This window comes from Atractosteus spatula, chromosome 11, assembly GCF_055471065.1.
Source record: "Atractosteus spatula isolate fAtrSpa1 chromosome 11, fAtrSpa1.hap1, whole genome shotgun sequence".
NCBI lineage: Eukaryota > Metazoa > Chordata > Actinopteri > Semionotiformes > Lepisosteidae > Atractosteus > Atractosteus spatula.
Genome location: NC_142716.1, coordinates 10642668 through 10669652, shown reverse-complemented (window position 1 = coordinate 10669652; position 26985 = coordinate 10642668).

Below are 26985 nucleotides of genomic sequence, written 5' to 3'. Positions count from 1 at the left end.
TAGTTTTGGTCAGAAGAAAACCAGGCTCTTTCTGCATAGCAGTAATGGAAGTACCCAGTGTTAAGAATATGAATAGTGAAACTCTAATTGGTTATAACAAACTAGAAATTGCATTTGGCAGAACAATTGCAAATCACTTGATTGTAATTTCATTAGTAATAGTTTATACTAACTTTTCCTGGTTTTGCTTGTCATATAAGAAGTACTGCCTGTCTCTAGATCTTTTTCTTCCAGCTGAAAGCATAGAGTACCACAAGCATCTCTTACCTCTCCACGGCTTTTCTTTTTCTAATCAAGGTGCTCTACTTTTAATCTTTAATCAACTTATCATTGTTTATCTATGTACCAATCGATGAACAAACAATAAGAATTAATGAAATGGGGTGTGGAAAAGAAGGACTGGAAACGAGGGACAGTTACAAAACAAAAGAGAAGAGGAAAGAGAATAGCACATCTTGATACTTGCAGTTATTGCATATTAGTGGCCCTGAGGCACCACTCAGTACACACATAGCCACAGCCCTGGGATTATACCCTTTACAGCCAGCCTGCTTTTTGCCAGACAGAAAGTAAAAGTGCAAATGGGGAACCTCATTTGAGGAAATTCATTTCAGTATTAGTTTTAGTCTAACAGGCCATTAATTCACTCAAACAAAAGCGCAAAGCAATTTAATCTTTGTCATCATCATTGTGGATTATATTTGTGAGTGTTTCGTGATTGTTAACTAAAACGAAAAACAGGCCATTGATGAACAATTTAGTCGTAATTTTCGTAGACGAAATTAACATTAATTGTAAAGCAGCAAAATGGTGGTGAAAACACATGTTCAGGATTATATCATAATTGTTCACAATTCTTTCATCTTGCCCCTATCTAGATGAAATTGCATTATGTACAGTATTTGTTTAATGTACACAGAATTTTATTATTTCCAGAATTTGTTTTAATATTATAATATTTTTTCACAACTGTAGTGCATGCTACATGCTAAAAGGGATGTTTGTTTAAACTAAGATGAATATCCTGTAGTAATCACCAACCAAAAAATATCAGAAAAATAATAAATTCAGATTTTTTTTTGCATAACAGATGAATTAATTTAACCTGCTGGTTTTATTTGCTCATAAGCTAGTGATTGCAAAATATTGTTATTCAGCTGTTTACTCAAAAAATATTTTGCCTCTATTTATAAAGCTGGGGACAGGTGTAACGTGCTGTTTTTGGATAAATGAGGGTAAAAGACTGCTTAGAATTATAAGAAGGCATACAGAACATGACTTGGCATCACATTATAGCTTCTTAATAGGAATGTTTAGCTGATAAAAAGAAATGAATGCAATGAAAGATTGTGGCCACAACAACACTTATATGTTAAAAGCACCAATGTTCTCTATACAACCAGAATGAACTGTTATAGGCTTGATCCTGCTGGGCAAATTTGAACATTTTACTGCCTTGGGTTTGATTAATTTGCAGTGACCTGCTGGGCCTTTCTTTATTCATCACTCTCCTGTTTCTTTGTAATGCATGAACATTAAATAAATTATATATTTCTATGGTTTCTCTTAGCCAAGTTTTTTCAGCACTTTTTTGTTTTCCATTTTGCTTTTCATTTCAACAAAGGAAAGTGTGAGCTGGTCTGATTGTCCTATATTCGGCTACTTAAAATGTCATTTTCCAGGATTTTGTTTTTTACTTTCTGTCATTTAAAATTTAAAGCGTGTTCTAGTTCCATGAAAACCACCTCACAATGACCTATGTTCAAATAACAGACTGAATTTTGTATGTGTTGTTTTCTATAGTTCCAGTTTAAATAGTGTCAAATGTAATTGTCCTTTTGTATACAGAAATCTGCCAACAATTGATGTGTATAGAATCTTTGATTTACTTTGGGAGATGGGTTTCCTGTCTATTATAGCTTTGCTCTTACTTAGTTCCGGGCTCTGAGTTTGATTCTGGCCACTGTGATGTCTATGTAAATTTTCATTTGCATGTTCCAAAAACAGTTTAATTGGTCTTTATTAATTGTTCCTCTGGCTGTCTGCATGTCGATGGAGATAGTTGAGTTCACTGTGAAGGACTTATTGTCTTGCCTAATGCTTTTGGGGTAGACTCCATGTTGCCCCTGGTTGTCATGTATTAATGTAGTGTATATCATACAGTCTTGACTTGTTTCTGCATCAGAGACTGAAGTTGTCATCTTGGTCAAAACATCCAAGTTGATTCAGCAGAAGAGTCAGATATTCTTTTTTGCTGCCATTAATGTCATCTGCCTGGGAGTTCAAGAGCAGTTCATGGATGACGCAAACATTCCATACTTGAAAAGGACAGAGCATGCTGATTCAAGTGTTGCTTTTCATTCATGTTTTCAAACCCATCGGTAAAAGCCATACAATGATACTTGAAAATAGCCACAGTAATGGATGCATCATGATACACATGAGGGCAACAACTATTTCAATTATTTTTATTTCCTTCCATTTTTAACTGTTTCATATTTAAATTATATTCTAGTGCTGTTAAAGTTAACTGTGGTACAACTGGTGTACCACAAACAGTGTATATCAAATTCAAACTTACACACCCTTCATACTTGTCAGTCCAATGAAAAACAGTTACATCCCGAATATAAATTAAAAAAACCTTTCCTAGTTATTAAACGTTTCATGATGCAAAACATAGTACAATGGGATATTTATTATCAGATTCAAATTTTATTCATAATATCATATTCATATCTCTTTCTGAGCTAGAAGGAATATTGATAATATTATCTGTTCTAAAAGTTTATTTCCAGGTCATATTATTTTGAACACAAGTACTGTATAAAGCATCTGCCTTAACTGCTTTAACATTACAGAACATTCCAGTCAAGCTTTAAACAGACATCACCGTGTAATTAATGTATTCTTTAGAATTCAACCATTTTGCAAAGATTTGTCTGGTTTAACAAAACTATAGTTATAGATATTTAGCATTGTAAATAATATAGAGATGGATTTACATGGAATTCAAATGACATTCATCTCACATTCATGTTTAAAACATACTGTACATACTTCTAATTTTGTGATAAACCCAGTAATTTACTAAACCCTTCCTAACAATGGATATGAGAAAAGAGTACACAAGCTATAACAGACACATAATGAAGCTTTCCTTAATTAATTAGGCAGGCCTTTCACATTGTTTCTGATAGACCGGGGGCAAAGCTAAGAACCTAACATACCAGGCAGTTATTATTGATCTTAATTTGGTGATGAGAATTCAAGCACAGCAATGGATGGTAGAATTGTATTCTGCCAATTACTTTTTAGGTGTGACATACAATATGTTAGTGATAGTCTCTGGAGATGAGTATGTACAAAACAATTCTTTCTACATTCACGATTTAAATCACAATGAAAAAGTATTAGGTCAGTATGAGGGATGTGCAGTAAAGAGCAAATAATTTCTCTCAGCTCTTACTTTAAACAGTACAATTCCAATTAAAGATTGATCCTTCGTGCTTTCTGCAATATGAAATATGCAGTGTGAAATACAGAGATATGGTAAGCACGGACCTTTTACTTATTTTTAATAATTAGTTTTTTTTCATTATTTTTACTGCTTTTCAGTTGTGTCTGTGTTCATTCATCAGTGATTTCAACACATTATTGCGTGTCCATTTGTGCAGCCCATAGCCATTTGAATTTTAAGAGATTCAATTTCAGCTCTTTGGATTTCTGGATATTTTACTAATGATCACATTGTCTAATTGACTTTGAATAATATCCAATTGCAAAAGCATCACTCCATTCAACATATATAACATGATTATATTCTGTCAAAGTAGTAAATAATTCTATTTCACTGAAATTGGTAGAGAAGAAAGATACAAAATAACTGAAGAGCTCCTGCTGTATCATCAGTTGTGATGCTAGAAATCTTTACTTGAATGCTACATTTACCACAGTTTGATGCTTCTTTTCAAATCACATCAGACTCACCATAGCAAAATAGGTAACTGTAACTGGCATATTGGGCTCTACCCCAAAAAAGCTAATTTAATATTTCAAGGCATGTTATTACAGAACAAACAAAAATGAACAGACTTATTTAATCAATCACTCAATCTAGGAAAGATGTACACTGTTTTTCAGTAAAATCAATCATGCTGTTAAAGTCATTCATTTTTAGATCACTGATAATTTAGAATTTATATCAACACTATTTTGCCCTCTTATACCCCAGCTCATATATTCATGACTAGCTTTTTTGATGTGACTGAAGTTAGGTCTTCATGAGTCTCAGATAAATGTCAGGATCCTACAGTCCTTCTGTGATTGATATTAATCGCAAATGATTTGGTTTGCTAACCACCAAGAAGATATAAGTATTTATAACACAAATCAAAAGTGACTGTGGTAAAAGAGATCCTTTGGCACAAAGCAGAACTTTGCTATTTATACTGCCTGCAAGATAATAAACACTTTATTTTTGCATCGTTTTCTCTTGCCTGAAGAAGGTGTAAGACTCAGAAAAATGTCAAAATGTTTATAATCAATCAAAAGCACTAAAACTAGTCAGTGTTCAATTGCCAGTTCAGTGATATCCTTCTGGATACAACTGCTAGGATTAGATGTAAACTTGCGTTTAAAATTAAAGTTTGTAAGGCAGTCATCCCACTTCTGTTTCCTGAACTACAGTAAGCAGGTATTGAAAATAAATTTAACCCAGGGCTTTAGTGCTGTGAGACAGCAATGCCAACCACTGAAATACTGTCCCACTTCATTTGATATAATTACTCATACAATGCTAAACCAAAATGATTATCACAGTGTAATGCATATTAATATTTTAAAAAAGCAGAGACAAAAATATGTTTGTGAATACTTTTGACTGTATATTTAATATAATTGACAGCCAGTCTTTCACAGCACTTGTGATGCTAGAGAATGTGTCAAAACTTAATAATGGAGTAGCTGAAGCTCAGGAAACATGGGTACCTCCATAAGCCATATAAATCATGTATTCATGCAACTGTTTGAGCCCTAGCTAACAGCAAGCTCATCGTGATATTCCCTCACATTCAGTCTGAAACAAACATCAAAGGAAATGAGATTCTTAGGATATTTTTCTTGTGCCCTTAACTACACACTGTTTAGTTCAGGTGCTAGAATATCTGTATTATTTGTGGATAGATCTAGTGTACTACTCTACTTATCACTACAATTTTATTTTAAAATAATATATGTATAATAAAATTGCACATTCTTGGCCCATATATAAACATTCAGACAAAAACATAAATGTCCCCTCAGAAACTCTGTTCTTTATTTTTTTGGTGACAATTGAACTATTTAACACTGCTTTGCTTATCTACAACATTCACAGTTTCAAAATTTGGTTATACACTGAGGACCAATGGAAACATTTTTTGCAAAAACTAAAATCTTCTGCAGCAGATTTCCTTAAAGAAGGAAAGAAACGAATGTGGCGTTAGGCTAAATTCTGCTTCAGAAATACATAGAGATTTTTAGATGTTCATTCATACCCTGGAAACAACGTGAGTAAAGTTTGTTTCAGCAAAAAGTGCAGTTGTACATTCAGTATTTGTTACAAAATAGCTCACTACAGTTTTGCAAAGCCTTGGGAAGTTTCTAGAAACTTCAGGAAGTCACCTACTTAATATTAAAAGGAGGTGGGATATTCAAAGGAAAAACACATGCAGACGTGTCCTAATGTGGAAAATCTGGAACTATCTGACAATCTAAGTGTTATGCTCGTCTTGCCGTTCCACAGCGTGGTATGGCTACACTCACCCTCATTGTTCTCCATAAGGGGCGTGTTACAGTTTCAGTGGTTGGCGGCCATGCCTCTGCTCTGACCTGATCATTGTGGAGATGACTAATGCAGAGCACCTGGATTTAGGGAATGTACTCTGAGGCTATTTAAACCCTGTTCAGCCTCTCCCTGATGATTCAGCATTCACGTCTCCATTCCACTCCTGTGCCACCTTCCTGTGTCCCAGCAGAGCCCTTCTTGTTCCTGGTTTCCAGTTCCCTTGGGCTCCAAGGGAAGCTCAGCAGATATTCCCATTGGCTCGGTCCAGATGGCACCTAGGAATTGGGTTCCGGTTTTTGAGGGCTGCCTTCTGGGAGACTGCGCGGTCAGCACACGCCTGACCTGGTCTTCAGAGAAAACCCCCCTAGGGGCGTGTTTCCCCTCCTGTTGAACCGCCCTGGGCCAGCATTTCCTGCCCAACCTGGAAGGTTGGATCCCGCCACCCTGCAAGGCCCTCTATACTCAGCACAGCTCCGCACCTTAGTGGCTCATCCCCGTCCACCACCCTGTTTTCCTTGCACTACTCCTTCCTGTGCTACAGCCTGACAGGCAGCCTGCTGGGTGAACCTGGCCACAGGGATCCGCTCTGAAGCAGAGAGAGCAACTCCTGCGATCCTTGCTCCCACACTCCCACACAATTGGCTCCACTTTGGGTGGTGAGTAATTAATTGATACAAAGATCTTATCCCAATATTTCTTGAATGAAGCCAGGGTATCAGCTTCACCAACATGGCTTGGTTGTGGGAAATTCTTCAACAGAGTAGCAGAAGACACTGTGCAGATTCAGTTTTATTGAGCTCAATACACACAGAAATCCAGTACTGGATCTGCCCCATAGAACCGACAAACCTGAGTAGCCTCATGTAGTCTGTGACAGGGTAGTCTGTTTCAGGCTCTGGTTTTTGTCCTGTTTGAAGTTCATTTCTCCCTCTCTAGACAGCCTAGTTAGGAGTGAATCAATTACCATGGTTTTTACAAAGTCATTTCTTATCACACTTCAACATACCTTGAAGTTGTTTGTTGATGGATGCAGAGCTGGCTGCAATGCCGAGGTAACATATTACAATAATTATTCCATACACAACAGCTGGTTAGTTTGTTCCATACTCCCACATCCTACATTTAGTCAATAGTCAATATGTTTTGCTGCAAACCTTCCTCATAAAACTATTTCTCCTTCTTAGCAATGAGAGATGCACATATTCTACAATAATAATTATTCCCAAAGCACATTTATGTTGGTACAACAATAATCTATAGGAAGCCTAGAAACTATAACTCTTGGCCATAGAAACACTTTACTTTTCACTTCTGCAACAATGTATTCAGTTGCGCTGAGGTAAAAGGAATATTTATTTACTCCTGTATAATCATGCATGTGAGGTACTGGAGTCAGCCCACCCTGTTTTCATTTTCCAGAGCCATGGCAGAACTATTTATTATTCATGTTCAGTACATGTTGTGTTGTGTATTCTTTTCCTTTCTTCACGTATCATTGATGTCTGACTTCTTAATCTGTTGGCATAAATACTAGATGTTCAGTAAGAAAAATTACACCACCAGCGTATATTTAAATATTCTAGGCTTTCAGAGGTTTGTTAAAGAAATAGATGTCCTTTGTAAATAGTAAATAATTTAGTAAAAATGTAGTAAACAAGTTTTTGTAAACATCTGACCGGTATATATTTAAAATATATAAATTCAAATACCTGGAAATACTTCCCTCCTGTTGACTAGCTTTAAAAAACCCATCACATCACTGTACACATCACTTTAATTACTTAAAATTAACTTAAGGGCAGCTGGAAATGACTTGGATGACTGTGTTCTATACAGAATCTTGTAATTGAGAAAAACATGACTGTATTGCATGTTGTAAATTTTCTCCCCTGCTAGAAATCTCTGAAATAGAAAGTCACTTGCAATATAAGCCCCTTGTGGCTATTTGTTCAGTGTTTCATCATTGCAGTCATTATATTAAAAGTAAGAGCGACCTAATATGTTGGGCTTTTCAAGTTTGTGACGGTTGATCAGGAAAACAGTTTGAATACATTAATTTTAAAATCTGCTCTAAAAACCTTTTTTTACTGGTACTCACTGATCATTATTCTGTAAATAATTGTTTTGTCTTGGAGAAGTGTGACAGCAGTGTATCTTAACCTCGTGTGTGAAAGCCACTCTTTAAAAGCTAATTCTTATTAAACACTGCTTAACCTGTCTGCATGATAGAGTTCTGCAGTCATTAATTTCTGTTTTACTCTGAATTAAGAATTCACAGGCCCCTGTGCTAGACTTTATCCTGAAGCAACATTCTAATATTAGAGCTCACAGCAGGGGACCATGAATTATTTCAAGCTGACGTGTTTTCGAATGGTATTAGCCACATTTCTGAGACTTGTGGATCCTTGGGAAGACACACGTAACCTTGTTAAATACACTGACCTGCATATAAGCAATTTGTGGATCCTGTCACTGTGATCAACATTAAGTCAAGCTGAACATTTTTATCTGTAAATCAGAACAATTTCATGTTATTACGTATTTTAGACATGACAGTGGTATAACAAATCATTATTAAATTGAATTAGAATTTACAACTGTACATTTAACCTGTTTTAGTAGTGAAATGTACTGTAATTAACATTATCAATTTTAAAATACATACAGTAACTCAGTACTACAATATACTGTAAAACACTTTTCGCTGTTATCCGAACAAGTTCCATTTCTCTAACTGTAAATAAGCTTAGACAGGAATGTTAAATGCAAAGTGTCTCTTTGTAAAAAAGTTGGAACAATTTATACAAAAGAACAAAACAAAAAATGTCTTTCCTCAGAGCTGTGTTTAACACACCAATCTGATAGCAACTGAATCCTCTCTACTTAATAACTTCAACATTTCTATGTATGAGTATCTACTGTAATTGCTGTTGACCAGGTTGACTTCAGTCCTGAGAGGCACTCTCAGCGTCTATTCGACTTAGAACACACTTTCATGTTTTTCATGTTTTATCATTCCAAAAATCAAAACTGTGATCCACCTGCCAGATGCAGTTACAAGGCCAGTAAAAAAGGAATTCTGCTACAGTCATTCTGTTACAGTCTTGTTGCTTCTGTTGAGTGAGGTAACAGCACTGCATAATGTTTTTTAGGTGTTAAATGGCAGGCAAGTCAAAGTTTTGATTTAATCCAAGATTTCATCCAACTAAAATCTTAAATTTGTCTAACATGATGTCACATCTGGTACATACTGTAATACAGGAGAAAAAGCCATTTACACCCTGCAGTCTTAATGGGTGCCTTGAAATTATCTCACAGATCAATCTTTTAAGACTAACTTAAATGTAAAGACGTACTGTAGATGTAGTCAGATGTCAGTTAGACCCATTTAGTAGTGTACAAAGGATTTACAAATTCCAATGTGAAATGAAAGTGATTAAATTGTGCTACTCATGGTGTCACACAAATTCTTCCATTTGAGTTGTCTTACTGATGTTTCAGTGATAATCATTCAAACTGTTCCATCAGTTCAATGAGAAAGTAATACACATTCTGCCCAAAAAGAAGTATTGCTGTTTATTGAATTACAATAGACAGATATTTTTTATATTTAATTTTTTTGGTATTCTGACATTATAGATCTTTAGGTTTCAAAGTGGTTATATGGTGGTTACATAAAGGAATAACCTAAATCATACTCTAACTGCAATGCTGAGTAATCATTATCTTCTAATATAATGGCAGAATGTGAAGCTCACATCATACCTGACAATATTTTTTGTCCTTCCTAGTTTATGATGGAAGCAAACAGATTTATACAAGTTTCTCCATGGGTCTCAGGGCAATAACATCAGCTTATTGACTTTCAGACATGAACAGGTGACCTTAAAGCATCCTTTAACTCTTCACATCAGCTGGGACCTTTATATTACACATTTAATTAAATCCCCCTTCTCATTGTATTTTCTATACATAAAATACAGCTATGGAACAAAGTTTCCAGACCCTTTGTACATTATGAGGAAATTTAATTTTCTTCATAATAATGCCACAATAATTATATTAATTTACATTAAAATAATAAAAAAAGATTTTCCATGAAAAGAAAAAGAGACAGCAACCCATTTAAAGGTTAGATTCTCCACATTTGTGCACAGTACTTCATTTCTTCTTCTTCTCACATTTAGGTAGGGTTTGACCTCAATTTACTGACATGTCTAATTATGGTTGTGTTGATCTGAAATGCCTGTCACTGTGTGTAATTATTGGTGATGGAAAGTGGCTAAAATCCTTAATATAATTTAATAGGAAGGTCATTTTATGTTACCAGACATATGGTTAAAAAATAATGTGAAAAAGGGTAGAATTACACTATTCATTTTACAGATGTGAAATTACAGGATTGTGTGTACATACTTTGTAATGATAGGTTTATAGATACAATTTGTAAACAAACCCTTTGTACAGAAACAGTAATTAAAGAAATAGAAATAAATTCTCTGTATGCGATTCTTCTTTCTCCTTTTCATTTCAGAAAAATAAAATAATTTTAGCTGACATTTTTAATAGTTTTTGTCTTGGCTTGATCCTTTGCTTCAATTACAATATGAGCTATGTGGTCTCTTCTGTTTTTTGTTTCACTTTTGTTGTTGCTCTGCAATGTGTATCTATGGTGTTTCCAGGTGTATGAGGTTGTCTACACAGCTAATACATAGTTTTCTGGATTTCAAGACCAAACAAATGAACTAGCTTCCCTTTTCACTTGTTTATGACAGAGGCTTCACTGTTACTATTTGGATAAGGAATTTGAATGTTGCAGGAGAAAAATGTGCCTGGGGCAAAATCTGGTACGATATTGATTTGGACTCCAGAATTCCTAACCATTGAATGATTTACGTAACCTTTGTTCATAGTGTGTAGTGTATTTAGGGAGTGTCCAGAGGCAATGAATTTTTAGAAAAAAATGCTTTTTCTTCATCCACTATTCTAAAGAAAAATCATTTTTGTCCTCACCTAGTATTCGCAGAAGCAGAAAGGGATCTGGTTAGCTGATCTAACCGTACCTAAAAAAGATGTTGGTGCTAAGTTAGAAGTCTCCATGTTCCTCATTGGATCATGTCCTGTTTTTAAATGATTTTTGTGGAGCCCTTTAGTACTTGGACCCATGGTATTGGCATTGAAGATATAGTATGTTTCTGCTGATGCATTGCAATCCTTATTAGATGGCAATGCAATCATTCTGATTTTATTTTAAAGGCCATGTGGGTGAAACTCAGGTGAAGGTACAACTGATGGGAGGGGTGAGTAGAAGACTTTGGCGGTAGAGGAAATACTGTCTTGTTATTAATTTTGCTCTTTTTCTGAAAATATTTTAAATTAAAAGTGGGGTACACATTTCCAGCAAGGGAGATTGGTGGATTCCTTCTATGCAAGGTAAAAAAATATTATTTTTAATCACACCACATACATTAAAAAATAATATACACAATAAAATAAGAATTAAAAACAAACATCTGTTTTTTTTTCTCCTAATGATATGAATTATAGATGTGATTCATAATGGATTTCTATTGTGAATTTAAATTTATCTCACTAATGAGGCCAGTCCCTTGACTCTCCCATGTGGTTTCGAGTCTCAGGAGTTAAATGGTCTTTCCTGATTTGTGGGATAGATTTTCATTTCCTAAGCTGACCCGTAATGCATCACGTCTTTACTAAACTAAAGCTAGTTTTGTACAGAATGAGAGAGATCATCCTTAATGAAGTCCTGAATACTGTATCTCACCACAAGAAATGTTCAAGGAAAGCTTTTTTTTCACCTTTTTTGAAGAATTATCTCACAAGTTTTTAGTGAACCATATTTTAAAATTTGTTTTTACATTTGACAAAACTGCGCACATGAGAGCAATGTACAATTCTAACTAAACTGTTTTGATTCAAAAAAGCTAAATACAACAAAGAACACTTACAGTATGTTGGTTAGTAGTAAGATCCATGTGGATTAAATTAGCATAGAATTTTGGAAAGTACTTCAGTATAGCTTCAATAAAACTATCCCTAATACATAAAGCCTTATAAATTTAAACCTAATGCATGATGGCAAAAAAAGTACAACTAAACTGCTTCAAAGCCTAATAATCAGATTTCTCTAATGTCCTCTTTGTGTAATAGAGTAAGCTGCAATTATTGTTCTTAATTGTTTCTATATCAATAAAAGTGAGAGTATAGTGAAATCCTCACTACTATTATTGAAAGTCATCACACATTTATGTCTTAAATCTACCCCTTGTTAGTGCACTAATTTATAGTCATCCAATGCAGATAAGTGATTTAGATAATGGACCGCAGTAATGGCAAACACAGAACTACTGCCCATCTATCTCTCATATGTTGTTGTGTGGTGGGTGTCCAGTGTCTCATCTTGAGAGGTCATTTACTGGAGCTGTAAGAAATCCAAGTGTAGGTAGTAGGAGGATTCTTTGCAGACTAGAGAGATAGAGTAGAGGCAGCAAAAAACAGGTGTCCAATCCAAATCATCAGACGAGTTTGTGGTCAAAAGCAAAACTAAGTCCAAAAAGCCAAAAGAGGTTGTTCGAAAGGGTTTTCCAAAAGGGCGAGGTAGGAGCTCTCTAGGAGAGAAATCCATACCAAGCAAAGAGCAGAGAGTTGTGAGGGTTTAAACAGAGATGAGTGAAAATGGCACAGCGGGTGGTGATGGTTAACACGTGCGGCGGCGCTTGTTGTGATTAGTCAGCTGCTGGAACTGGTTAGCTCATTTGTAAATAAATCTCCAATGACTGGTGGTCGTGACAGGAGCCAGTAGTATCTGGTGTGTCTGAGCAAGTCAGTAGTTACTGGGGTCATGAAATCAGTTTGGATGTTTACCCAAACAAAAGGTGATTAGAACCAAAAAAACCCTCAGCAAGTTCCAATGCCTCAAAACTCTCTCACTATATGATTCCAAATTTACCCTCTCTCTGGTTTTAAGCACTTCTACCTCTAATAGGTCAACACATTAAGCATGTTGATTACTAGGTCTTTATGGCTTTAAAATTGGTGGAGAATAGTGGGACATTTTAGGGTTCTATTTGTCCAACAAGTTCACAACAGAAAGATCTTCATAATACTTTTCTTTTTGGAATTTGTTGTAGGCCACAGTATTTAATTTCACTATTTTAATGCATAGTGACTCCCTAGCTTTTAATACATGATCAGTTAAACTCCTTAAATTTTGGCCCAAGGCAGCAGCTCAATAAAGCCCATAATATTTGTCCCCCTGTTCAGTCTTTATTGCTTATTTGTTTAGCCAGATGGGAATGTGGCTTTGTCTGTTGTGCAAAGACAGGGGGAAAAGATTCAGCTATCCCAAGGGTCAAACAGAGCTTTCATTGGCATTTTAGTGAAATATTAAAGGTGAAGCAGATTCATAGGGACATATTGTAAAGGCTGTCACAATGATCACAGAGGCACTGAAGTGAAAAGGGGGAGAAACGGGGGGGGGGGGGAGACAAAGTGTAGGTGAGTGGGAGGTAGTGACTGGGACTGGGAAAGGTACATGGGGCTGGAATTTATGAATTGGTTTCAGATGGAAGGTGGCAAGCAGAAAAAGTGGAAGAAAATCATATTGACAGACTGTGCTGTCTAGGACCGGTACAAGACCATCAGTAATGCTGCCGAGTCAACAGGGAGGTTCTGTCAGAATGAGATTTTACTTAGGCAAACTATTGATTTTTGGTCTGAAGTCAGGATATGTGCAAAGGAAGATATTCTTCGTTCTTTTTTTTTGTTTGCTTTCATGGGCCAGAGAATATTGGAAGCTGAAATGGAAATGGGTGATGGGATTCACACCTTGGAGAAAATGTAGTTATCTCTTGAAAAGGCTGAGTTTACCCAGCCATTGCAATAACTGGAGCATATATTTAAAAAAATAGATTTATGGTAAATGTTTTTATGTGACTAAATACCAAAATAGTTATGTGAAATGTTTTTTTTTTTACTCTAGGCCAGCTATTTAATATTAATTTCCAAGGTTTTTTTAGACAATTCCCATAAAATACACACAGTGGCTAAATATTGTAGCCTCCTTTAATTTATAATGTTTTTAAGGCACATACATTTATATTAAATAATCATTTTAAAATAAATAACCAGTATCACTGTTATTTTAATCATAGAAAACGTTTCTAGATATTGTTTTTAATATCTAGATATTAAGTTTTGAACATATTGTTTTCAGGATGATATCCACATTTTTTCTTCTAATATGAGATTGTATTATGTGCAACTTACAAATTGGGGAATTCCCTAATCTGCGTGTTGCAATGAATCTTTCTATAGAATGCACTAGCATGGGAATTAGGGTAGTAAAGTGCTTGTTTGGGTTTTTACTGAACAGGAGGCATTGCTACAGTATACTTGATGTGTATTATCCTGAGTAGTATTGATAGTTTAATATGGCAGTGTGTATTGAGAGCAATTATTTCTAAAACAAGTTGAGGGTTTTTAATGAGTAGAAATGTAATTATATGACTTCAGTTTTATCTATGAACCGCATATAGTCAGATTCATATATTTTTATTTAAATAAGAAAGGTAAAAAGTAAAAGCAAAAGCAAGCTTTAAGAAACAAAATGGGCCCTGCTCAGTCTGGGAAATGCAAATTTCTGAGTAAAATTTAACATGAGCTAGTGTCAAGCTGTTGGCAGAAAATGCCTAATGCCAATAACCTATACATTTCTATAGAAATGTCCCATTTCAGAAATGACATGCTATGTGTGGGAAGGTAGTTATCAATGGATAGATTTCTCTTTCACATTCCAGATAACCTAATCTTAACTCCTAAATGCCCCAGGTCAAGGTTATTGAAAAACTGCTGATTTACAGAAAGCAGAATTGTGTAATGCTTAAAACGTTAATCACTGTGTTCAGATGGTTGACCATTTTCAGGACAGGCTAAGTGTCCTTGTGGACACATCACATTGTTCCAATATCCAGCTTGTTGGCTTGCCTCAATAGCTGGAATTTGATAATCTATTCTGTCATCTGCATAAAATGTTCCCCACTGGATCTCTAGTTTTTTCCCCTCCATGTCATCTCCAATTAAGATCTCACTTTATTTGCAGTGCCTCTCTTTCTGGATTTGATAAGCCCTACACATTGGGTTCGAATTAGTCTTTTTAAGAAACGAAGGGCTCTGTTGAAGTGGGATTGGAATATTTTGCTTTATATTGCCTTTCTGTGCTGGAGTTTACATGGGATGTGGGGTGAGGGACACCCCAGAAAGGAGTCCCATAAATGGGTCATCTCCATCTTAGTGCTTAGCATTTATATCCCTTCTTACTGTAACAACGAACCAGGCAAGTAAGAAGGATCCTTTGTGGAGCTGAGTTTATTACGAGAATAAACAATCCGAAACGTAAGACAAAGTCGAGGTCAAAGTGATATCCAAAGTCCAAAATCTGAAAGATCTAGCCGCAGGAGTTGAGAGAGCAAAGGCGAGGTAGGAACATTGTGAAGAGAAACCAATACTGAGCACAGGACAAAGTAAGGTGTGGGTTTAAATAAGCGGTGAGTTGGTGATGAGTTGATGGAGAACAGCAAGAGATGATTAGTTAACGTGTGTGGCGGTGCCTGGTGTGATTAGGTGGCTGCTGAGTCTGCTTAGCCTGATTTCGACAGGTGGAGGATGTGACACATTACATTTGGATTTTTTTGCACATTTGTCTTTGACTACTGCATTTTATTTTTGATAGAATTGATTATCTTTAATTTACAGTTTGGAATGTACATCATTTAAACTGCTATAATGAGCATGTTAGTTGCCCAGTTAATCTAAACAGAATGCAAACTGTTGATACAGTATAATGCAGGTATCTCATCTCATATAGTAGGATGTTCACAACTTTACTAGTATGTATTGTGTTGTTTCTACCACTTCTGTTAACAATAGAAAGGGGAGTAAAGCACAATTTTAATTTTATTTTATACCATAACGCTACTCTTTGTTGGCGTTAGGATGTACAGCAAGAGCAAATTTAGTAGATATAAAAAAAGCTTATACCTCAATTACAAACGATCAACCTCACCTCAATCAACCTCTTTTGCTATACCAAGATCTCTTTCTGTAGTTTCATCATTGATACTGAAATATATGCTGTATTTAATTCAGCTATTAATAGACAACATTCAAAACAATGTGTCTCAGAGAACGCTGTGTCTATTGCTCTGTGCAGGATAAGATCTGACCTTGGGCTTGTTGAAGCTTGGCGCGTGTTTAACTTATCTACTAAAGATTTCACATTTTATTCAGCTAGTCATAAAACAATCAATAGAATTATTTTTATGGTCAAATATTTTTACACATCAGCCTCCCACTGTGGACATTCTATCAAGATTCTATCAGATCACAACACAATGTACTAATCTAATACTTGCAAATGTTCTAAATAAAGCCCAAAGATGGTGCCTCTACACCACTATACTACAAAATAAATAACCGTGACTGTGTGCTTTAAATTGAGTGATCCTTGAATTTTATGGGATATGATCAAGGGTTTTATCACAAATTTTGTCTCTAATCTTAACAAATCCCATTAACAAAAAATCTAGACTCCAAATTAGCACGTTTGGAAAACAAGTTACAAGACAATTTCTTTAAAATTTGTGCTTTAATTAAATATCACTAGAAAATCTTTTTCTTAAGTGGTAAGCAGAGCTTGTTCTATACACAGCTAGGAAGAATTGTTATTTTCATGGTAGCAGACCAAGCCATTTTCTGGATTTGAGATAGTGAAACGATCAAAGCTTTGTAAATATTTACTTTGTTAAGAACTTTGAGATGCTACATAGTGTAGTTTCCACCCTGATTCTATTCAGGTCTGAATTCCACTCCTTTTATTCAAAATTATATACCACTGATGTACACATAAGATTGTGATCTACAGTATAGAAACCTATAGACTGCGACAATTCTATAAAATTAATTGTATTATTTTCATAAGAGATTTAATCTATTATCAACCAATTATATAATTTTGTAAATTATAACAAATCACATGGTACTCAGTCCATTTAATTTGAGAGTGTTTTGATTAATTAAGCATTTATCCATCCATTTTCTATCCATTTCATCCAATTTAGGGTTGTGAAGAAGCTGGAGCCTATCCTAGCAAGCAATGGCCACAAGGCAGGATAATCATCCATTTATATATAATGATGTGAAAAAGAAAATTCACCCTCTTAAGATTCCATGGTTTTACATATTAAGACATATCTGACCTTCACCTAGTCCTCACCATGTCCTAACAGTAAATAAATATAATCTCATGTGACAACACACACAAATTTTACATTGTCATTATTGATTAAATTCAGCCAACCAGGCAACGTTTAGAAGCCTTGTGTGAAAAAGTAAACGCACCCTTACTGCTTCCAAATCAGTTAAGAAGGTAATTAGAATCATGTGCTGCTAAACAAACGCACATGATTAGTTGATCATAAGTAAGTGCTCCCACTTTTGTCAGGAACTTTGTCAGTTTGGTCTGGAGTACTCAGGTTTATGGTAACACACCTTGCCTAAGTGAAAAGATATCTGTGATGTTCTCAGAGAAAGAATCAGTCTGGCGAGGTTTATAAAGCCATTTCCAAACAATATGAAGTCCATCATTTCACAGTAAGAAATATAATTTACAAATGTAGAAAGTTTTAGATGGTTGCCCAGAACTGGGCATCACAGTAAATTCATCCCAAGATCACAAATGAACTGTAACAGAACAGTTCTTTCCGGACCCTATGCGGACGACACAATCCGAAATAGTGAGGAAACACTGGGGAAAAAGTCATGCAGGAATACGGGGATGAAATCAGGGGGGCGTGTCCAAAGTGCGCTGGTGCACGGGGGAGGTGTGGCCGAGGCAAACAATCCAAAAATAATCCAGACAGGGAATCCAAATACAAGCTAGAGTCCATGGCCAGGCGATCCATCCGAAACAGGAGATTAAAATCAGGAACCGGGTCGGAACCGGCAAGGGGAACAGGAACAGAGACTTAAAAACATGACGGAGCCAGACTCATCCGGACACGAGCTCGCACAATACGGAAATCAGATGCAGAGCCCGGAACTGACTGAGTGTCTAGCTTTTAAGGGGAACGGGAAGGAGGCTGGAACAAGGGGCAGGTGCACAGAATAAGTCCAAAGTGAAAAGAGCAGGAGCGCCTTTAAGGAGGAGGGACTACATTCGTAAAATGAACTCCAAAGCTACATTTAGGGATCCCTAGGCCTCTGTCAATATGGTAATTTTTAGAGTTAATGATTTTGCCATTCTGAACAAGAATAACCTTTGTGTAATGGTACCCAGGAGAACACCCCTTCTCTCAAAAAGAACATTACTGCATACCTTATGTTTGCAGACCAGCACCTGAATGAACCACAAGACTTATGGAACAAATGTCCTCTGAACAGATGAGACAAAAGTGGAGTTGTTTGGCCATAATGCAAAACAAGTTTGGCGAAAACCTAAAACTGCGTATCTCCCCAAGAAACTCAACCAACCGTCAAGCATGGTGGTGGAGGGGTGATAATTTGGGCCTACTTCAGTCGCAGGACCTAGATGGCCCACAATCATTGAGCACACCATAAATTTCTGTCTACACCAGAGCATTGTAGCAGAAAATGTAAAATCATTTGTCCAAAGACAAAGTCCAAAGAGCAGTGGGCCAGAATTCCTCCCTGGAGATGTAAGAGACTGATTAACTCTTCAGGAAACATTTACATAAATTATAGATTCTAAAGAGTCTAACGTTCCACACGTTACAAATCAAGGGGTGGACTTAATTTTTCACACAAGGCTGCTGAATGTTGGCTGATTTATTTTTTTGTTTAGTAAATAATGACAAAGAAAAAAAATTGTGTGTTTTCTGTCACATGAAGTTAGGTTTATCTACTGTTAGGACTTGGTGAGGACTAGATGAAGGTCAGATAAATGTAAAACCATAGTAACGTAAGGGGTTGTACTGTCTTTTTCATGTCACTGTATAATTGAAATTACTGTGTGCAGCTCAATTAGAAGGCATGACATAAAAAGCCATTCTAGTACTTCATGCTGTGTAACACAGGACCTTTAATGTTTGTGTCTCTTCCCTGGAGAGCAATATTCCCTCATAAGAACAGGCTAGGCCAGAGGCACTCCTCTCCCAGAATTATCATTTATCAAGTCAATCAATAGCAATTGTATTGATCCAAGTCATCAAACAATTCAAGATGTATGTCTTGTTGAACGTTAAACCATATGTACACCCCGAATGGCAGTAACCATTCAATGATGCTTGTGATCATCATGGTACAGTGCTCTACATCCACTGATATGTAATACAGAATTGTTAGTACAGACCAATATCAGTGAATCACCACCAATTGTGTTCTGTGGTATTTGGTCTCATTAGTAGCTTCTGTCTTATTATTTAAGGACTTAAGATTTACACAGATTTTACTAATTCATTGTAATGTAATAATTTAAAGATCTAATTTTGTTTTTTTACCACTGGTAATTGTATATTGTAATAGCCTAAAATGATATGCTAGTAAGTTGATCAGAAGATTTTTTTTCTTTTTTACCCCAAGAAATCTCATACTGTATACTGTATGTTACGCTCCAGCAGCAATGCTGAATTGAGCACTTGTGACCAGAAATGTCAGTGGAGTCATGTTTCTGGTATGAGTATCAGCTGTTATGTCAAGGTCATAAACTCAGATTGTGTATCTTTCTGTGCTGAGCCTATTGTTCTTTCTCCTTATGGTTTTCTGTAGACATTGGGCATTTGTATATGGTTTTTGACATTAAGATGTCAATGTTACACTTATCCCATATTCAGTATCTTACCTCAAGCCTCTATTAGTAAAGTTCTAGTTTGTTTTGGTTATTCTTTTTTTTCTATTTATGAATGAATGAACATTTTTTGAGGACCATGTATACAAAGTTCATGTATTTAAGGAAAATAATTTTACATCCACTGCAGACTTTCCAATTGCTTTACAACAATAACAAAAAAACATCATTAAGTTACAGTATGTGGTCTGAGACACACTACATCATGTTTCGTAAGATTTGATTAAAATAAAGCTACTATCCATCCGCTAATCATTTTATTAATTGAAGCAGGTTTCCATTAAGTAGAAGCAAACAGCCTCAGGCAAACATAAAATGGCATGAAATACAGGTCCATAATTTGTTTAAATGGTTTCAATTAAAGTTTTGATTTTTATTATCTGGGACTTAACCCAGACTTTGTTAATTAGTTGTATTTTTAAAAGAAAGGAAAGCGAAATTTGGCAAAAGGAATGTGGTTTGAATGTAAGAGGAATGTTGATGTTTATGTATTTGACAAACAATGTCACTTGTGAACTATATCATAAAAAGCACCAAAAAAGTAGTCAGAAAAACACTGGAAGCATAAATTATTAAAAAGTATAGTTGACCCTCTCTATCCCACCTGGTTTTATATAGCTTTCTACCATGCCTGTCTAAGATTTGGAATGTAAAGGAGGAATGTACTCAGGCAGAATCAAATCCAATAATGCAGGCTAGCTCCAAAGACCAATACATGAGTAATGAAATATGAATGTAATAAAATACAAATGTAAGCAATGTAAAGCAATTTCTATGACTGAAAAGTTATTAAACATCTTCTATAAATCCAATATAAATTATAGGAATTCTGTTTACAAGGAAAAACACTCAGTCTTATGGAAATATTTTTGTAATAGTCAACCGATTTTGATTTTCTTTTGCTTCATCTTTATCTTTTGCTTAAGAAGCACAGTCTGAGAATAGTCTATGATGATGTGTTGCAAGAGAATAAAAAAAGCCTCTTGAATTTTTAGAAGTTATAGGCAGAGTGTAAACAAGAAATTAATAAAGAAATATTAAAGCATCCATTAAAAGCAAGCTTCTTATTCTTTGTGATGGTAGTAGCAACCTACTGTATCCCAAAGCATACAGCACAATGTTAAGACTAAGTCCTAGAGAGGAAGTCATTTGATCAAGTAATTAACAAGTTAAAATACACAAGTATATAAAACAACTGATAATAACAATAACAATAATAATGTATTTTTATAACAGCTTTTCCATTAAAAAAACCTACAATAGTATACATGTAGAGCACATAAAAGAAGTGAAAGAAATCACACAAACTAATTCTTAACTATGATAATGTGAACATTAAACATATACTCATTTAAAATAGAACACTGGGCCAGGTGCAGTCCAGATGAAAAGTTTTGTGGACTTTTTTTGATTTTTGCTGTTTCTGTGCCAAATGATATCAGACAAAAGAGAGTTTTGCTTAGCTTTGCAATGAAGACTGCTCCTCAAATAGAAAATCTAAAGACTTGGAAATGCCCAGATTTTGAGGCTTAAATGGGGGAGAACTCTACTCACCTGTATGATCTACTGTAGCTCCTACACTCAACATTAATTGATATTCATTTATATAAAACTCCATTAGTATTAATTTGTTGACAATGGCATTTGCGGACTATAGCTAATCACAAAACCTCTCTTATTGCAGAAGACTTCTTGGGGTAAATTCATTTACATACAGTAGGTCTTTTAGCCTGGTAGTTATTTTCAGGTACTGTACTTTTCCCAGTTGCGGTTTGGACAATGGTGGGTGAGATCACGCAATTATGAGACAGTAATACTTTATTGTCTGATTTCTTAGAAATTTGTCTGGCAACAAAGCAGCTATGTTTGTATAATGCAAATACTATATAACATTACCTACTTAAATTAAGCTGGTGTAAGCCTGCTCAATACCTGGATGGGAGACCTCCTGGTTAAGCTAAGAATGCTGCTGGAAATGCGGCCACTAGGGGCCGTTCACCCTGCGGTCCTTGTGGGTCCTAATGCCCCAGTACAGTGACAGGGACACTATACTGTAAAATAGGCGGCGTCTTTTGGATGAGACGTAAAACCGTGGTCCTTACTCTCTTTGGTCATTAAAAATCCCAGGAAGTTTCTCAAAAAGAGTAGGGGATGGAACCCCATCGTCCTGGCCACATTTCCCCCTGGTCTTTGCCAATAATAATAAAATAATAATAATAATAATAATAATAATAATTATATAGCGCTTTTCTGGACACTCCACTCAAAGCACTTTACATGTAATGGGGACTCTCCTCCACCACCACCAATGTGCAGCATCCCCCTGGATGATGCGACTGCAGCCATAGTGCGCCAGAATGCTCACCACACATCAGCTATCAGTGGGGAGGAGAGAAGAGTAATGAAGCCAATTCATAGATGAGGATTATTAGGAGGCCACGATTGGTAAGGGCCAATGGGAAATTTGGCCAGGACACCGGGGTTACACCCCTACTCTTTTCTAGAAACGCCCTGGGATTTTTAATGACCACAGAGAGCCAGGACCTTGGTTTTACATGTCATCCAAAGGACGGCGCCTGTTTACAGTATAGTGTAAAGTCCATGGCCAGGCGATCCATCCGGGGAATAAAACACGGGAACCGGGTCAGAACTGGCGGGAGGGGATCAGGAACAGAAAGTTAAAAACATAACGGAGCCAGACGCAGCAGGACCCGGGCTCTCACGAAACGGGATTCAATGAAGAGCCTCGAATGACGTCTGCGTCTGGCTTTAAGGCTTTTAAGGAACTGAAATAAGGAACAGGTGCAGGTAATGGGGCAGAACAAGGAAGGGCTGGAGCGTCTTTAAGAGGAGGAGTAGCGATTGTGACAAAAAGGGCAGGAGTCTCCTTAGCTGTAGGTTAGTTCTGGCACGAACACACAAAGTACTGCGTTTTCTTCAGCGTCCCTTCATTTACTAGGGACCCACCTATTATGAAGATACCTGTATAACAACTTTACCCCTTGGGTACCCACTGTCTCCCTGCCAAATGTCAGGTGAGGAATTGGTGACCACAATACAATATTAAGTGACCAAGAGCCAGCAAATTATTTTTTGGTACAAATTATTTTTTGGTACAGTATTTTTACCCCAACTGGTAGGGTTTATTCAGCTTATTCGAAATAGGATATACCTGAAATTCAGCTGCAACACCCATTTTAGAATTATTACAAGAAATGGCAAGCTGGAAACAGGACAGTATTTATTAAGCACTTTACTGTAAATGCACCACACTTTTTTTAACATGGGTATGAAAGAAACAGACTTTAAATTCACAAGTACAAAACCAGATTTCAAAGGCTCATTCATGAGGCTACTCGCAAAAAAAAAAGAAAGAGCAGATAAACTATATATGAGTAGGTGAACTTGACAAATTGAACAAAAATACAACCCAACTCAAGAAATCAGCATTAGAAAAGTAGTCAGAAGAATGCACATGTATGTTGTAGCTGCAGCAAAGTGAAATATTTGCAGAAGATTGACATGGCCATGTTAATAGCTCAGAAAAAAACCCAATAGAATCCTAGCAAGAGTTTAGGGGGGAATGGTAAATCAGAACTACCAGCAGAGGCTGATATTTTATATCCTTTTATATTAAAAACGTCCCTGACGGCAGGCAGCATGGCAGCTGATAGATAGGCAATCCAGGAAGAAACACAGGTAAGCAGGCAAAGAGGCAGACTGAGCAGAAAAGAAGGAACATGGTTGAATCTGCAATATACAGATCAACAAATCAGTGAGGTAGAGATTCATACTGTACGGCCACTGCTGACTGCAGATTAACAAGGCCTGCAACATTGCTGGGTATAAACCTATAGTGACAAACAGACCAAACAGCTTGCAGTGGTAGCCATCCAGAGGCTGGCAGGAGGTGGCGGAAACGTAGTGCAAAACTCTAAATCAGAGCAGCAGGAAAAAGGCATCCACGCTATGGTTTTCCATGTATAAGAGACAATAACATTGTGACAAATATATGTGAAATCAACAACTGTAGATATGACAGATAAAATATATATATATATTTTCAGTGGATTTGCAAGTACAGGCTTTAGCAGGATAAATGCATAAATTTAGCAAGCCTACATTTTTTAAAGGATGGCTTTGTGGGTAGACAAATCAGCATGGGTAAGAAATGGGATGTCAATTGAAAACAGATACTACCCTGGTGCACATTAACTGGCAGAGTTCCAGGATGGGACTGCCATATGGCTGAGGCAAAATTAATCAAGTCTTACTTCACTTGGCATTAGAGGCATGAGCAGACCATCAACAGAAGGAATCTATAAATTCGAGATTGGGAAAAGTAGACATATAGCACAGTAAAGAAGAGTACATGAGTGATGTGGTCATGCTGCTTGGTTCTGTTTTGAACGAAAGGCTGCTTTCTTTTGCACAAGGTGGAGCCTATTGGTGGGGTACGATACATCTAAAATTGAATGAAGTAGGACAAATTGGACAAAGGTTGATCATGAGTGCATGCTTTAGAAATTATATAATTATGCACTTTATATTAAAATAATTAAATATTTAAAGTTTTTGAAATATTTTACAGAACTGTACTTGGATGTTACAAACATGCTCAGAGTGGAATTCTTAGTGCATATAAAGATATGAAAAACAATGCAAAGTGTGATCATCTGAACTCGTTAAACTACAGCATAACCAAAGATGCACGCTTATTCTGTGTGCAGATCTGCAGATAATATATTGTAATATGGTAGTGATAACCTGGGATCTTCAGTTAATTAGTTACACAGAAGATGGCAGCATCTTAAACATTTTCAGAGTCAAACAAACATATGTTATCTGAAACCCTTGCAATCTGGCCATGTCAACCTGTAACAGGAGTGAAACTTTGTGTGTTTGTGATTTAAAAACTGTATTACAGAAAAATACTTTTCAGTTTTTTACTGACTCACATTTCTTTCTCTGGCTAGTAACGGAGATCAAAAGCATAAAAAGGCTCTGCCAGGAGAGGATAGCTATTAGGTGTGGTGGAAAACATGTAGTCATGAACTTGTAATAAACGTTTTCTTTTAGACGTGTGGGACATGTGGTTGGCCAAATGTGTTAATCCATTTTGTTATATAGTAGCTAAAGCTACAATACCGTATTCATGAATTCAACTAAATGGAAAACATCCCATCATTTTGCCATTATTAGCTAAACTGTGGCGTACTGTTCAGTACAAAACAATATCTGTGCTAGAGTCATTATTAATACTTGGAAAGCTGAAGCAATAATGTTTTGTTTTGGAGGGGGCTGTTAGGCACAGTTTTCTTCTACTTTTTTATATGTCCCAGTGCCAGGAATTTTGGACTTGTGAAAGAGCCATGTCTTTGCCTTCTGTAGCCTCATACTTGGTCTCTGAATGCACTGCATTATTTTTGCATTCTAGTTTCTCAAGTTTCTTTATTTCATTTGTCAGAGCTCCCTAAATTTTGTGATTGACACTTGATGACCATACAGCTACAGTATATTTGCTTCTGTTAAGTATCCTTTGTATTTTTAATCATGAGCAACTATCACATTCCACTTGAATTTTCTGTCATGTGTCACATGTTCCAGGTCATTCAATTTATCATTGATATGTTTTGACAGCTATCATTCTAATCTTAGTCATATATGATTTATGATTTATATTAGGTATCATATCACTTAAAATCACTGTCATTTCCCAATGCATTTTTGTTAACCCATATCAAATTTGTATTGACTAAGTGTATGCCATGTATTTAGGTAGAATCTCAATCTAGTTACAAGGGCATAGAAGAAGTGGAACTAAAACTTAATAAAATAATATTCTGCAATTGTCACATAAAAGTTGGTGTTTTATGCAAAAGATCTTTGGAAAACTCTTTGAAAGTGTTTTAAAAAACTCAGCATTCTCAACCTCAACCTGAAAATGTTGATTAATAATGCTTTATTGCAAAGCATGCCATAATACATTTTCTTCAGTTTTAATAGTTTGATTTTATGTGCATTATTAATGAAACATCACAAGAAACATGTTAAAAGGTGACATGTAAAATAAACTTTATTATTTACAAAATATTGAAGGACATGTAAATCTCCAATATTTACATGAATAAAATTGCTAAGCTTTGCATATTGTTGAGTCAATCTTTTAAACCTATGAAAAAGCTCATGCTTTTGAAGTTTTTGTATGTTATGTAATTAGTGCTATAAATTTACACACATTTCTCAAAGAGAATATCTTTACAAAGGAAATCAGTATTTAGGTACAGTAGTTAAAATGTCATGTATTTTTAAAAGAAGATTTTTCTGTGATTTGTGAAAGGTTTTTCAAATTTCCTGACATTACAGCAAAATTTATAGACCAAACTGAATAACAGTGCTGAAACCTTGACATGTTTCAAGATAATTTTATCAAGTAAAAGTTTAGCATGTCTCGGTACACCGCATTTAGATATATTTCTCTCCCTAGAATAAGTATTTGACCCCATTTCTCTTCCACAGTGCATTTACTAAAACCCAGCCTGTGTTTGACAAAATGGTGTTGGATAGAAATTTGTTGATATCTGTCTGTTACTGCACAGTGATGAAGCCCAGTAAGTGCTATCTGTTTACATCTCCCTCTGGCAAGCACAGTATAGAATAGCAGTATAAAAAATGCCTTAATTGATCCACATTGAGATTCAAAATGCATTTTCCCATTACATCTGATACAAAGGACATTTATGTCAAAGGATTTTTTGATGTGGTTAAAAATATTTATGACGATATTATATCAAATTATTTTGATAGAAACAAATAAGTATGGTATTGTGCTGAAGCTTCTTTCAAAGATAGACTTTAGAATTTAGCAAAACGATCTACACATGGAACATGGACTGTACTAACTTTTTTTCCAACTTTTTCATTTTGACACATTAATTATTTTGCAAGACATAAAAATGATTCCATTAAAGTTCTAAATGTGCACTCTGGAATGGTGCCTTTCACCTCTAACACATTCTCAATTACAAAACATAGAATCATTTTTGGATTAAATTATGCATTTATTAAAATTAAGAATTACTTTATTTCTAAGGTCTTGCTTTGTGTTGATATTTTGTTTGTCAATATCCATATAGTGATTATGGTACAGACATCAGTTCATCAAATGTACTGTATTAATATTATATTTATTAAAAATCATAAGTAATAAATACTGTAAGTAATATTTAACATATTGTTGTAAACTGTTGTAAATTCTACACTGATTTACATATCA